Here is a 16448-nt window from a genome sequence, read left to right on the forward strand (position 1 = left end):
TCAAACTTTTTCATGTAATTAGTCTAACCTTTAAACTAATACAAAACATGAATCTATTGACAATTATCTTTGAAAATGGATTAGCATGAACATTACCACATTAAAAAACAAGTTTATAAGTTCAAAACAACTTAGGGTAATGTTCCTAGTCCATTTCTAGCCAAAAACCTCGAAGATATGCTGTCTGGGGTCCAACTCGTCGAGTGCATGAACACAACTCGGCGAGTTGGATGCATTTTGCCTTGGACTCGTCGAGTCCCTTCATGGACTCGGCGAGTCAACTGGGCTGACAGCATGAAAACTTGATTTTTCAGCTTCTATTGCAGGTATAACAAGAAAACAAGCCTAGTCTCTGATACCACTGTTGGGTTATGAGCATTCTAACACTCCTAAGTGTACATGCAACCCTAAATACCTTGGATCTATGTTTTCTCTATTATACATGCAAATATGAACATCCAAGGTATTATCCTAATCTAGCATACAAAATATCAATATAACAAGATAGAATACATACCTCTTTAATGGTGCTTGTCTTCATTAAGCTTGAGTGCTTAGTTCCCCAAGTGTGACACCTCAAATGGTTCACACAACACCAAATACACTTGGAATAACTTGAGAGAAATTAGAACACTTCATGAAATCGTCTAGCCCTCATACACACACATAGTATCGATTTCTTTAGCCAAGGGTTTCTTTTATATGGTGGCTATTAGGGTTACACCATGTAACCCATGACTTTACCCATTCCTTATGGTCCATGGATTTTAACCTCCATGGAGTATCCATGGGTCACCCCATGGACTTAGTCCAACATAAGGAATCTTGGATCACAAGCCCACATATATAAGAATGAATGATTTACACAATCAACCCATATATTTAATTAGTCTTCTTTTGATCACTTAATTAATCCTAGATTAATTCTTGATCAATACTAGTTAAATAATATTATTATTCTTATTATTAATATACTAGAACTTATAATATATTAATAACCATAAGTGTCTTATTTCTCTCATTATAGTCTATCCAAGTGCATGATGCCATGCAACCCAAATGGACCATGCCGGGTCGGGTCAAGTCTTACCAATTATAGTTATGGACTTAGACATTAATCCAACACTTTAGGTCATTTCCAAAACCTTTTGTATTATTTATATGGATCCCAAGTAATTTTAGATGATGTTTTAACAAACTAAAACACTTAAGTTAATTCATTAAGCCCTCATTAAACATCATAAGATCATAGTGTTCTTCAAACCTTAAATTAAGGATTTAGGAGCTTAATTAAATTGACATATAACATACTAAAATCAATATGACTCATTCCAACATCATTCAATATCCAAATGAATAATATAATGCGCAAACACATTCTAGAGGTTTATGGGGTCTTAATGTAAGGAATTAGCAATTCAGTTCCATAGTTACAAAAATGTCGTTGTGTCTAAACATTCATTAAAAACACCTAGGAATCAGACAATTCTTAATATTTTGCATCAAATTCATTCCCAATATATCAAGTCATAATTAAGATTATCATTTACATATCTAGATGCTTAAATCCACATATTAATTTTCTAATTCAACAATGAAACCCCTAAATCCTCATTTAAGCTATGATTCTCTCATTTGAATGAGTTTGTGCATCCATGATGGATTTATTGTAAAAAAAACTATAGTTATGATCATATAATCACTCTATTAATATCTCTATAGCTCATAATCCTATATTTGAATCTAACTCCATAACTAAATGCTAAAGTACAACTACATTACCAGTTACAACCCAAACATGAGGTTATAGCTTGAATTACTCATTCATGCAGTTGATAATGGATTGTAATTATTCAAGAACAATATGAAACTTACATGGCGTTCTAGAGAGTAATCTGACACTCATAATCTCCAAAATTGAAATCTAGGGGTTTATAGCTACATTTTTACTCAAACTTCAATTCCATCAAGTGAATGATAAGATTAAGCTAAGAACCATAGAAACCACTCAAGGAGGGTTAGAAAACAAAACAATAACCCTTAATTTGATCATAAAACAAATTTGGGGTTTTCAGGGGCGGCTCAACAAGTTTGGGGCTCTAAGCGAACCAAAAACTTGGGGCTCTTTGTGTTACAATTCGCAATTCACAAAGGAATAAAGTATAACTGAAATTATAAAATACCATTGAAGTGTAACAGTGAACTTTAGTTTGAGAAATATCATAAATTTTTGAACAATGGGTTGATGCGGTTTACCTTCAGTGATAGATAATCAGATGAGTAGATGTAACACCCGTTTATTTATTAGTTAAATAAATAAGTTAATGAGCGACTGGTAGCCTAAAATAAATAATTATATATCAAAGGATGGTCTCGAGGATCTAATTGTCATAATTTCAGAAGTCAGGGGTTAAAAGTGTAAGTTTCGAATGGGTTCCGTAAAGAAATATGAGGGCAGGGACGACTTGGTAATTATAGGACTCAAATTGAAGAGATCTTGGAGGATATGGACTAAATGATAACCTATAGAGTTGATTTGTAAAGAATTTCAGAAGGAGGGGCTAGAAAAGGTAAAATGTGGATTGCATTTGAATAAAAAGGGGCATGGAGGGACTATTATTGCCATTATGGAAAACATTTAAGCAAACCCTAGCCCTAACTCATTTTCTCTCAGCCTTCGACTTCACTACCCTCATTCTCTCCTTCAGGCGCCACTCCCACTTACTCCACCTTCGGCGCCACTACCTCTTCCTCCATTGTAGATGCCGGAAACCACCAAGGGATGTCGTGGTATTTAGCCATCGGCAAAGACCATCAGTGGGCTCAGTCCCTCTGTTGTAACCTTCTTACCCCATGTCTATTCGTTGTTTCTTCAGTACAACGCCCCAAGCCACCTATCGCCGCTGCTGTTACCACCTATAGCCATCTAGTTCTCGTTGATGTTGTTACCGCCGCCGGTTATTAGGGTGCCATTTCCGCCGTTCGTTACGCCACCTAGTGGGTAGTGGCTTTTGGACCTTGTGCGTTGTGATAGCTTGTTGGCTGGTAACCGCGAAGAACCACCATGGCCGCCAGCCATGGTAGCTGTCGCCTTGTCACTTCGTTTGCTGCCACCGGCCACCGTGAGGAGGGTAGTTGTGTGCGTGTTTTGGGTGTGTGTTCGGGTGTGCTAGCTATGTTTGGTGTTCGTGGGGTTGTATGTATGTATTGGTAGGATGTTGTAAGGGAGATGCTAGGCTGGAAAGTAAGGAAGACCGCCACTGCTACCACCATGAGGTGTTGGTTGCCGCCGTGTACCACCATGGGTGGGTGTATTTTCGTGTGTATGTGTTTGTAATTAGATTAGGGTGTGCGTGTGTTGATCGGTTGGGCATTGTAACTGTAACAAATTGGATTAATGAAAGAAAAATCGAGAACCACCACCTTAGGGTGGTGGCTGCCGCCTCCTGCTGCCACTGGCCGCCGTGTTGGGTGGCGGTGTGCTTGTCTTGTGAGATGACTCGAATGGGGATGCTTGAAACCCTAATGGGCCCAAAGAAGCTCAAATGGGCCCAATGAAGCTTAATGGACTCTAATGGACCCTAATAAAACCCTAATGCAATCAAAACCCTAAATTTGGGAAATTAATCGGAACACACGGGAATTATTTAATAACTTGAGATATTAAATAATAATCATTGGTGGAAATTAATCTAATCAATATTGGACTTAATGGATAAATCCTTAATGGGTTAAGTAGGAAACTTAACCCTAATCATCACTTTATGTGAAACCCTAATTTCACTTGGGTTTATTGTTGGGCCTTTCTATTAGGCCTTGATGATTGGGTTGTTAAATGGGCTATCCAAGATCAAGCAAATGGTCTAGAGTAATTTAATGGGCCTAGGGTAAGGCCCATGTAAGGGCTTGAGCCCAATTTGGAAAATTAGGCCATAGACGGGCCATAGTTTGGGCCTTAATGATTATATGATGTTGGGCCTTAGAATGAGACCATGTATAGGCCTAGACCTAATTTGGAAAATTAGGCCGTGTGTTGGGATTTGATTCCTAATTGACTTTGGGCCTATGGATTGGGCCTTGGGCTTGAATAATCCAAGCTAGGGGTAATGTAGTAATTACCCAAAGAATGTACTTATGGTTATGTATTGGGACCCAATTATTAATTGGGTGTTATTTTGGTGTTGATAGCTCGGGAATCTGTCAGCCAGCAACTGGGGTTGAGTCTGCGGGACTTCAACAATGTGAGATTGTGTCTACGGGACTTCAGCAATGTGAGGTGAGTTTCCTTCCAGTAGGAATGGGTCTATGGCACCAAGGTCAACCCTTATAGATGATACATTAGTATTGGAGTGTGGGCAGAGCCCATATCTCATAGTTGAGTTTGATTATGATATATGATTGTATGATAGAATTGTTTATACTCGTTGTCTATGTGATACTTGTATGTTATGGTTTAGTAGTTGAGTGTGGGCGAGGCCCGTATCTCAGAGATAATGGAGTGTGGGCGAGGCCCGTATCTCCCAGCTAGCGGAGTGTGGGCAAGGCCCGTATCTCCATGAGTGTGGGTGAGGCTTGTATCTCCTAGTTGTGCATTAGATGATTGTATATACTTGTATGTTATGGTTCAGTAGCTGAGTGTGGGAGAGGCCCGTATCTCAGAGATAGTGGAGTGTGGGCGAGGCCTGTATCTCCCAGCTAGCGGAGTGTGGGCGAGGCCCGTATCTCCATGAGTGTGGGCGAGGCCCGTATCTCCTAGCTGTTCATTATATGATTGTATGGTATGTGGTATGATGGGGGAACTCACTAAGCTTTGTGCTTACGGTTACAGTTTTGGTTCCAGGTACTCATTTTCAAAGGAAAGGAACCGGCTGGATCGCCGCATCACACTATGTTTTCCGCAAATGAGATCTTTGGGATTACACTCTGATACGGTTTTATGATAAAATGCTTTGATTATTGACATTTTGGTTTGACATGAGATACGAATATGTATGTTTTATTACTGATGGTTTTATATTATAACTTAATCAAAATGAAATTTTTGGCCTTGAATTTTGGGATGTTACAGTAGATGACAGATAATCGATCTTTGAATCTTTCCTTCAGAGTTCAGATGATCATATTGTGATTGTTTTGATTTTTGAACAATGGAGTTTATGTTGGATTAGTGTCTAAGTCCATAACTATTTTGGTATGTACTTGACCCGATGGTGCATGATCCTTTTGGGTTGCCTTCACCAAAGCAACTTGATAGGATGAATTGTGGAGATAAAGGATTAAATATGATTTATTAATATATTACGAGAATAATATATTAAAGGAGAAATCATATTGTTCCATGAAATTACACTTTGTGCCCTTGCGAAGACGTTAGTGGAGCGTGTGTGGTTTACCGGCACACTAAATGGTTCTAAGCAAAGGTAGCAAAGGGTGACTCAATGTTTGTCATAGTTCGGTGGAGCGTGTGTGGTTTACCGGCACATCGAATAGGTGATTGTAACATGTGAAGGCACCATGTAAGTTTGCATGGTTATTCACACCCGCTTTGTGATCCTCGGCATCCCAGTCACAAACAAGATGGGCATATCGAGATTTAAACATGCCATTAAGGGATGAATAGATTGCTTGGATTCTCTGAAAGTCGTGATTCACTATCAAATTGAAGTATTTCGATGGTACAGATCGAACACTCAATTGGATGAAATTCAGAGAATGAAATCTGAGAATGTATATGAAAAATGTTCTTCAACATGTACCAGAATATTGACCAAAAAACGGATATATCAATCCTGTCTGAAAACTGTCAACAGACAGTTAGAAACTGTCATAAAACTAACAAACTGTCATTAAACGGATGTCATGGAATCGGATGTCATTAAACTGTCATAAAACTAACAAACTGTCAGCTCGATCCCAGCCAGGGGCTCTGCCCCTTGGACCCCGCCAGGGGCTGCCGCCCCTGGGACCCCGCTCCCAGGGGCGCTGCCCCCGGACCCCCGTTCGTTTAGGGGCTTCGCCCCTAAATAGCAATGTACTTTAAATCTTGAAAAACTTGAACAAACATAGTCCAAATAAAAAAATTCCGCGCTGACCTGGCAGCTCGATCCCAGCCAGGGGCTCTGCCTCTTGGACCCCGCCAGGGGCTGCCGCCCTTGGGACCGAGTTTTCATAGATTTAAAACTTAAATTTCTTTTTCGTTTTTCATGGTGGAAATTAGTGAATCGTCATTCACTTACCTTCGAATATTCTGCAACTAGATTACAACATCCCTTTTCTAGGTTGTAGCGTATTGTGTTGGGTTCTAGCCTTAGTATCTCATTTGGGTGATTTACTAAGGACTCAATCGATCAACTAACTTGAATTTGTTTTCTCCCGTTTCGTAGATGTCAAAGTTCGACAACTATGGTTTTCCCAAATCCTGTGGAACAAGCATTCCACATGAAGATGATATTCCACGATTCGATCGAGGAACAAGAAATCATGCTTCACTTCCTCCTCCTCCTCCAATTATTCTCCCTAACCCACAAGATTGTAAAATTGAAAGGTTCAATATCACTCAAGCCCTTTTGGCAAGTAAACATAAAGAAGGAAAGTCGGTGTGTGCATACATCTTAGGGATGAAGTCACACATTGATAGGTTAAGAATGATGGGATCCGTTGTTGGTGAAGAGATGGCTGTTGATTGGGTTCTTCAGTCACTTCCTAACTCATATAGTGAGTTCGTAAGAGAGTACTATACGATGAACCATGATGTGACCCTTATGGATCTCACCTATATGCTTATTGTTGTTGAATCAGAAATGGTTTGGCGCAATAGAAAAGCAAAGTTGATTGGTGAATCTGCCTTCAAGACCTCTATAGATATAGACAATGGCAATGAAAGACATGCAATGATCGAAAAGTTTGATCATAAGAGAAAGACGATGTCTGAAATAGTTCCATGTGTTGTTCCAAAAGAGTCAATTTGCTTTTATTGCCAATAGAAGGGCATTGGAGACGAAGTTGCCCTATTTACCTAAGTGATCTAAGAGATGGGAGAGTCAAAAGTATGACTACGCTTCAGGTAAAATCCACTATCTAACTCCGTTAAGTTCCTATTCATTGATTCTTAATACATGATGTGGTAAGATTACATTTGAATGTTTTGTAGGATCGGTGAAAAGAAAGGAAGCTTGATAAGAGAGCAAGATGAATCTAATCACAAGAGATGGATCTCGATGGCATGAACTTGAAGATTGGATTTTGAGCTTAGATAGTTATGATAGAGTTGTTAGAAATTTTCCTTTTACATAGTTTTCAATAGATTTTGCATTGTAAGGACAAATGTTTTTTCCGCTGCTTTTATAAATAAAATAAATTTTGTTTGACTTATTTATTTATTTGTTTACTTCCTTGCAATGAAATAGTTATGAAAATTGATGTTTGTATATTTCTACAACGAATGGATATGATTCTTAGTTATGTTATTTATGGCAATGTCGAGAATTTACCAAATAGGGAGAGTTTCTCATCGCCCAAATTTCAATTGGACTGAAATTTGGAATCACGCAACTTGGTTGCATGATGAATGATAAATTTCATATTTGGAAATTAGACAAATTCGTTGACAAAGTGTCAAGTGAAGGACTAGGAGATCGAGTACACAAAGTTGTGTGTTGATCAAGTTCACCATAAGAGTAACAAAGATATTCATCATGATTAGGCTTAGTAAATATGATTACACTTACAAGATTAAGTGTAATTATGAATTGATTAAAGGGTTTAGATCAATAGTAGAACGAATAAGAAGAATCAAGTAGGCAGAAAGATAAAAGTTTCTCCATTCTAAGAAGAAGGGAGTAGCTTTTATGCCTTATAATGGGTCTTAATGATTAAGAACCATATCTCAATTGATCCTCTAAGTAAGTCTTAGTACAATTATATGTTTAAGAAGAGGAATCAAGGATTGAAGAAATGGTTAAATCAAGAAGTCTATCATACTTCGTTCCAATAACAAGTCTTAAAGTTAAGATTGTGACAATGAGTATTAAAGGAAAGTTGTGATGTCTTGGATAAGACAAAGACCAACTAGGACCAATTTATGAAGTGTTTTGATAAAAGCTACACTAACTCTTGAATATTTGTTTGTCAAGAAATGGTTATTGACAAGAGAATCTTATATGTCAAGGAGTCAGTGGGAGTCTTAATGGTCTTGAAAGGTTTCAAGAACAAATCAAATAAACCTTATCGATCATCACTAGCACACGAGTTGAGGTTTACAACCTATCGTGTTGACGTTATTTTGTTTCTGTGCTATTCCAATTAAGTTAATTATGCATGTGAGTTCTTTGAGTTCTCATTTTGAATGCATAAAAGGCAAGGCACCTTGATCAATGACAGGTACATTGATAGGAAGAAGGTAAGATGCTTAACTACTTGGAAGACGTGGTGGGCAGCTGCTCTACCATAAGGCAAGAAATCAAGATTAAAAAAAGTTCGGTCCATATGAGTTTGAATTTGTCATAAACTTTGTTTTTAACAAATTCACATGGATAGGAACATATACACCATTAAAATCTAAGTGTCATAAGATTTCCTCCTTCATGAAAATGATTGAGAGGAAATGCTTTCACTAAGAAAGATTTTAAGAAGATAGTGATTGTAAAATTGCATTCTCAAATTTGATTATGGTTACGGTATCCCTTTCCATAATTTGAATTGTGAGGTTTGGCAATTAGTATTAATTGTTTAGACACACATATGAACTATCTAAGGAAAAGGTGTATAAGTTCAAGAAGCATTGATAAAAGATTATCAAAGCACTAAGTTTTAGAAACATGAACTTAAGAAATTCAATAAGTATTGTTTTTCTGAAAGTTAAGTTGTTTCCGAATACATGTCAAAGCTAGTGGGAGCATAAGTGTTATGTTTTATAATAATCATCATGAAAGTGGGAGCATAAATATTATGATTGTATGATTATTAAGGCACGTATTGCAAGTTGGCAATATTAATTATAGAAAACAAGAGTTATACCTTGCAAAGTCGTAAACGTTGTAAAGTTGTATTGCTATAATTAAGGGAGAGAATATTATGCTTTATTTCAAATCTAAAGGCTTAGGTTGAGAAATGTTGATAAATTTAGTCAAAGGTACATAGTGTGTTCTTAAAATTTCGATTATGATTACGGCATTCCTCTTCACAATTTGAATTTTGAGAGCATAGCAAATAAAAACATTATGCATCGTGTCCAATACGCTTCAGGTATAGGATCGATTGCAAATGCTTTAATGTTTGACCGTTCTAAAATTTTCCAAATGTCTAGCGCATTTAGAGGGAAAATGGGATTAGAATTGGTTTTGAGTAAAATAATTAAACAACCATCAAAGGACAATCCAAAGTTCGACGAGGATTGGTTGCTTGTGAGTAGTTGAAAGCATGGTATTGAATGGACCATATCAACCTTATTATGAATAGAAAAGATTCTATTAAGAACAAGTTGTCATATGGAAAATATGGAAGCGTGTCCATATTGGAAAGTAAATATTGAAAATCTATGACTAGATTAGAAACTTTTATGCAAAAGGATGTTCAAAGAAATGTACTTTGAGTGAAAGACATCATATCTAAGGAATTGTCTTGTAACGATCTCCGATAGAGGACTTTGTAATATCATTGGCAATAGTCTTTGTGACTTTGGTGCAGTGACATTACGAAAGAATCATTGCACAGGATGTTAGAATCTAGCATATTCTATAAGTAACAAGAATTTGATATTCTTTCACTTATGAAAAAGGATTTGGAGTTGTGAAATGAGAATGATTAGAAATGTGTTCAATGTGATCTATTTCACAAAGTAAGAACCATAGGTAAACATTGTGTGCATGCTAGGAGCATGGGACAAGTGTAATAATTCAAGTAAGAAGTTAAGTACCCGAAACGACAAATAATGAGTAATCGATATGGTGATAAATAAAAAGTGTTTTATTTATGCTCAAAGGGTTGAGGCCATATGGGATTAGTATTATCCTTGTGTTTCACTTTGCATGTTTTGACTTCCAGAATAGTTGAATTTATTAAGAATAATCCAATTATTCAAACGGGCCACAGTCGTTCATATGTTGGAAGTAGATATGAATGAAGACTGTCGTGAATTGGTGTGTGGATTGTCTAAAAGAGTATTAGACATAAGCAAATGTTTGCTGCAACGTTCATGAGTGCTTATGAATATGAATTTGAGCATTGGATTAAACCCATGCTCGCTTGGATCACTCCATGAATTGTATCACGAGTGATTGGTGAGACGATAACATCTTATATTCTTGAAACCGAGATGTGTGAGTTGTATCTTGCAAATCGGTTGCACATTGATAATATGTAAACGCACCAGTAACTTGGTGTCATCAAGCATATTATTGTGTGTGATTCGGTGAGTGAGTGCAAGCGAGCATTGAATCAAATTTTATCCGTTCCTTTTATTCAAAGTAGGATAAAAGCGATATCTTTGGGCCCCTCGATGGTTTAGTGATGACAAACGTAAATGCTCGGCCGGGCTAGGGCTAATTTGATTTGTTCAATTAGTCAGTCGTCATAAATCAGAAGTCGAGAAATAGTACAAAGAGAATGATTAAAAATCATGTCTCATACGATATCTAGAATGGAGGAATATATGATCCCTTAGCTAAAGGACACGCATATCTGATAGGATCAGAGTTGACAGCGGCTTTGGAAAGCTACGATTGCAGATCAGGATCTGAAGTCATACGCATAATAGTTATTAGACTTATCCAAGTGGGAGACTGTTGGATTAGTGTCTAAGTCCATAACTATTTTGGTATGTACTTGACCCGATGGTGCATGATCCTTTTGGGTTGCCTTCACCAAAGCAACTTGATAGGATGAATTGTGGAGAGAAAGGATTAAATATGATTTATTAATATATTACGAGAATAATATATTAAAGGAGAAATCATATTGTTAATTAATATTAGTCAATAATTAATTAGTAATTAGTTTTGTGACTAAAAGAGATTAACTAAACTTAAGGGACTGGAATTGTAATTATAAGATAATTGCAATTTGGGCCATGGATTGCCTTGTATCAAGGGTTGGACGAATTCTATGGGGAAGCCCATAAGGAAATCGTCCAAGGGCTTGATTAAAAGGAGTCTATGGGTTGCTTAGGGCTTAAGCATCCAAATTAGGGTTTCCTTGTTAGATAACCCTAATAGCCCAACTATATAAAGACCCCTTATGGCTCAAAAAACGTGGCTAAGCTTCTTGTTAGGGTTTCTACACGTTTTTGGTAGCCTCCAACCTCTCTCCTCTTCATCCTCTTGCTTATGGTGTTTGTAAGCCATTAGAGGAGTGACACTTGTAACTCTAAGCCTTCCAAAGTCAATTCAAGGTGGGATTGGGATTGTTATTGCTACATAACAATCAAGGTAACATTATAAACTCATTCTTATGTTAATATGATTATTGCATGCTAGAATTAGGGTTTATAATCTTGGATGCAAAGCATGTACAATAGAGAAACCTAGATCCAAGCTTTAGGGTTTGTATGAGCACATAGGATGTCTTATGACCAAAACCCATCAGTTTACCTACAAAAGTACAAATCGTGAGAAGGAGTTATCAGAATATCAGTTATGTTGTTATGGAGAAGCCGACTAGCTGAGAATGGAGAAGGAGCCTAGAATCGTAATTGCTAATCAGAGATTCAAAGTCTGAGAATGGAGAAAAAGAAGAACGGTTGCTTGTAAAAGAAAATAAACAAAATTTTTGAGGCGTGCATGAAGGATAACGATCCCGATTCACTAATTTAATATGGACATTAGAGGTAATAGGTATTGGGTATTTGATTAATCGGGGCCCCATTGAAGTGGGGGCCCTAAGCCCTATCTTTGTTGGGATACAAATATAGTCATCCTTGGGGGTTTTAACCCTTATCATAAACTCAAAATTGAAGAGGAATTAGTGGATAATATTCCCTTCCAAGCCTTTTGATTACTTCTAATGATCATCCAATTGACCGATGGTTGCTTGAATCAAACCCTAGCTTGAATTCTACCAGAATTCTCTATTGGAGTGCTTTCTAATTAATCAAACCACCATATGATATGTGAGAAAGGAGGCGAGGCATCTTATTTTCCAAATTTTAGGATTTAACCCTAAACTTTTTCATGTTAAAATCACCCCATGGCATATTTTAGTAACTTATAAATTTAGAGTTTGTCACCTTTAATTATTTCCTTGGTAATCAATGAATTTTATGTTCCACCTTTATTTAAGTGAGTCAACCCTTTGGTCAAACACACTTTCACCATTTTGACACTTTTAACCATTCAACTCCAATGTTTTAATTTCAACATTTATTATTTCCAATTATCATTTAAACTATTGTTATAACTTATTTTTATTATTTTCTCTTATTGTAACCCATTAGTTTATTAATTTCATATTTTAATTTTATTTCAATAAAAAATTAAATTACTTAAAAGAATTAGCCCTAAAAACCATGTGTTACATATCATGATCCATTTGAATTTTTAAATGATATGTCTATAATAGATAATGAATAAGCTTTGCTCATTATTCTACTAGTTGATCCGCTGACATATATAGTTATATAAAGAATAAGACACACCTTATAACAGAGAAGTTCATATCGATTTAAAAAGGAGTTGATCGAACATATATGGATTTTTTGGGCAACGATGAGTAATTATGTAATTTGCATCTTTCGCATATGTACTTTTATATTTCATTTTGGGAACACGGGGCGTAGAAGGTTAAATGGTCACGCGTGGTTTGTGAGTACGTCGGGCATATTAAGTGGGTACGCGAGGCATGCTCCCTTTAGAACAAAACCCTAATTTTGGGGTTCCTACCCTATATAAACAACATTATACCATCCATTTGGTCATTTTAAGTTAGCCACCACCTCTTTTGATATACATAAAACCCTAGAGTGCCTTAGGTGAGGCTTGAAGCTTGAAAGAAGGTTCTTGTTGGTTTGTGCAAGAGAATAAGAAGGTGGAAGACTCTACCTTTGGAGAAGAGCCTAAAGATCCAGTGTTATCATCTTCATTTCGAGACTTTAGAGGTATAAAGTCTCTATCTTGGCTACTCACGGAATATATCTACTTTTGGGTTGGTGTATGGCCATTTTAGTCCTTTTTGCTTGGTCTTTGTGAGCTAGGGTTGTTTTAGGAGCTCAATCTAGTAGATCTGGACATTTTAAGGGTCCCTCATTCATAAAGGTGAAAACTTTGTGGAGTTTTTTATTGGATTAGTGTCTAAGTCCACAACTATTTTGGTATGTACTTGACCCGATGGTGCATGGTCCTTTTGGGTTGCCTTCATCAAAGCAACTTGATAGGATGAATTATGGAGAGAAAGGATTAAATATGAATTATTAATATATTACAAGAATAATATATTAAAGGAGAAATCATATTGTTTAATTAATATTAGTCAATAATTAATTGGTAATTAGTTTTGTGACTAAAAGAGATTAATTAAACTTAAGGGACTGGAATTGTAATTATAAGATAATTGCAATTTGGGCTATGGATTGCCTTATATTAAGGGGTGGATGAATTCTATGGGAAAACCCATGAGAAATCGTCCAAGGCCTTAAGGAAAGGGGGTCCATGGGTTGCTTAGGGCTTAAGCATCCAAATTAGGGTTTCCTTGTTAGATAACCCTAATAGCCTAACTATATATACATCCCTTATGACCCAAAAACGTGGCTAAGCATTCTTTTAGGGTTTCACACGCTTTAGGGCAGCCTCCATCCTCTCTCCTCTTCATCCTCTTGCTCTTGGTGTTTGTGAACAATTAGAGGAGTGACATTTGTGACTCTAAGCTTTCTAAAGTCAATACAAGGAGGAATTGGGATTGTTATTGCTACATAACAATCAAGGTAATATCTTAAACCTAATTATATGTTAATATCGATTTCCATATGTTAGAATTGGAGTTTATAGTCTTGTATAACTTCCATGTACAATAGAGAAACCTAGATCCAAGCATTAGGGTTTGTATAAGCACATAGGATGTTCTTATGACCAAAACCCATCAGTGGTATCAGAGCCTAGATTGGTTTTTATTGTATTGATGCTTTGTATGATTGAAAAATTCAATTTTTATGTTTCTGGGGGGCTGGACTCGCCGAGTTCATGCAGACTCGACGACTCCATACCTAACTCGGCGAGTCGGTTGGTCAGATGGAGGGAAAACCGGGATTTCTTGTTGTTTTTGCTTAAGGATAGTTGCTTTATCATATTAGTGTTGGATTAATGTCTAAGTCCATAACTATAATTGGTAAGACTTGACCCGACCCGGCATGGTCCATTTGGGTTGCATGGCATCATGCACTTGGATAAACTATAATGAGAGAAATAAGACACTTATGGTTATTAATATATTATAAGTTCTAGTATATTAATAATAAGAATAATAAGATTATTTAATTAGTATTGATCAAGAATTAATCTAGGATTAATTAAGTGATCAAAAGAAGACTAATTAAATATATGGGTTGATTGTGTAAATCATCCATACTTGTATGGTGGGCTAATGCTCCATGGATTATCTAGTTGGGCCAAAACCCATATGATGCTCCTTGGATGCTCCATGGTGTATTTGAACCCATGGATCCAAGGAAATGGAAAGTCATGACAATTAGAGTTTACCCTAATTGTAACACTATATATAGATATTATTCTTGACCAAAATCGGCTACTAGATTATTCTAGAGAGGGCTAGCCGATTTTATGAAGTGTAGAATTCTCTCAAGTTATTCCAAGTGTATTTGGTGTTGTGTGAACCATTTGAGGTGTCACACTTGGGGCACTAAGCACTCAAGCTTCATGAAGACAAGCACCATTAAAGAGGTATGTATTCTATCTTGTTATATTGATATTTTTGTATGCTAGATTAGGATAATACCTTGGATGTTCATATTTGCATGTATAATAGAGAAAACATAGATCCAAGGTATTTAGGGTTGCATGTACACTTAGGAGTGTTAGAATGCTCATAACCCAACAGTGGTATCAGAGCCTAGGCTTGTTTTCTTGTTATACCTGCAATAGAAGCTGAAAAATCGAAATTGGTGCTGTCAGCCCAGCAGACTCGCCGAGTCCATGAAGGGACTCGACGAGTCCAAGGCAAAATGCATCCAACTCGCCGAGTTGTGTTCATGCACTCGACGAGTTGGACCCCAGACAACATATTTTCGAGTTTTTTGGCTAGAAATGGACTAGGAACATTACCCTAAGTTGTTTTTGAACTTATAAACTTGTTTTTTGATGTGGTAATGTTCATGCTAATCCATTTTTCAAAGATAATTGTCAATAGATTCATGTTTTGTATTAGTTTAAAGGTTAGACTAATTACATGAAAAAGTTTGATTTGAATTATCTTGTTCTTATGAGTTGCTTAAATTAATAGAAAAATTGAATGAAAAGTTGTTTTCAATCCATTTTAATCTAAGAGTTGAGTATAAAATGTGTTTGTGTAACTTATCCTCAAGTTACATGAAGAGTCACATTAAAGACTCATAAAACTCATAAAGTTGGCAAAGGTTACAAAAAATGAAGAGTCTAGTTCTAATTAATTGGAGTTATGACTCCATAATTTGTCCTCAAGTTATGGAGGACCAAGAGTCTCTTCATTAAATAAATATAAAAAAAAATAATGTAACCTTAATTAATTTCATAAGTTATAAAATAAAGAAAAAGTTAATTCTTTATTAGTTTAAAGTCTTCCATAATTTGTCCTCAAGTTATGGAACTTGAAGAGTTTTTGGATTAAAACTACTTTAAACACATAAGTTATGAAATTAATTAGTTTTGAATAGTTTCAAAACTTGCCCTCAAGTTTTGGAATTTGTAAAGTTTTCTCTTATGAATACTTTAATTCCAAGTTAGCCCTTAGAATTTTAAAAGTTAAAATTCAACCCTTATACTTTATAATATTATAAGTTAATAATATATATATATATATATATATATATATATATATATATATATATATATATGTATAAGAGTAAAGTCGGTCTTACCGCTAGTACGCCTCATTCACGAAGCCGGTCTATAAGGTGGGTATAAGGTTGTTGCCTATAAAATGGCAACTTAATGGGTGTCCACTCTCACCCACCGCTTGCTTGACTGGTAGAGGGTCGTTAGCCGAACGGGTTTGACATGACTATAATTCTCCCTTCATTAAAAGTATTAATGATAAATACTAAGTAACTAAACTCTAAATAATACCCAATCTTAGTTACTTAGGAAAATGTGAATAAGGTGCTAATCCATGAAATTACACTTTGCACTTTGTTTAAGTCGGTTAGTGGAGCGTGTGTGGTTAACCGGCACACTAACTCGTATTTAACAAGGTAGGCAAAGGGTGACTTAATGTTTATCATAGTATCGATGGAGCGTGTGTGGTTAACCGGC

This window comes from Lactuca saligna, chromosome 5, assembly GCF_052625555.1.
Source record: "Lactuca saligna cultivar CGN05327 chromosome 5, ASM5262555v1, whole genome shotgun sequence".
Taxonomy (NCBI): domain Eukaryota; kingdom Viridiplantae; phylum Streptophyta; class Magnoliopsida; order Asterales; family Asteraceae; genus Lactuca; species Lactuca saligna.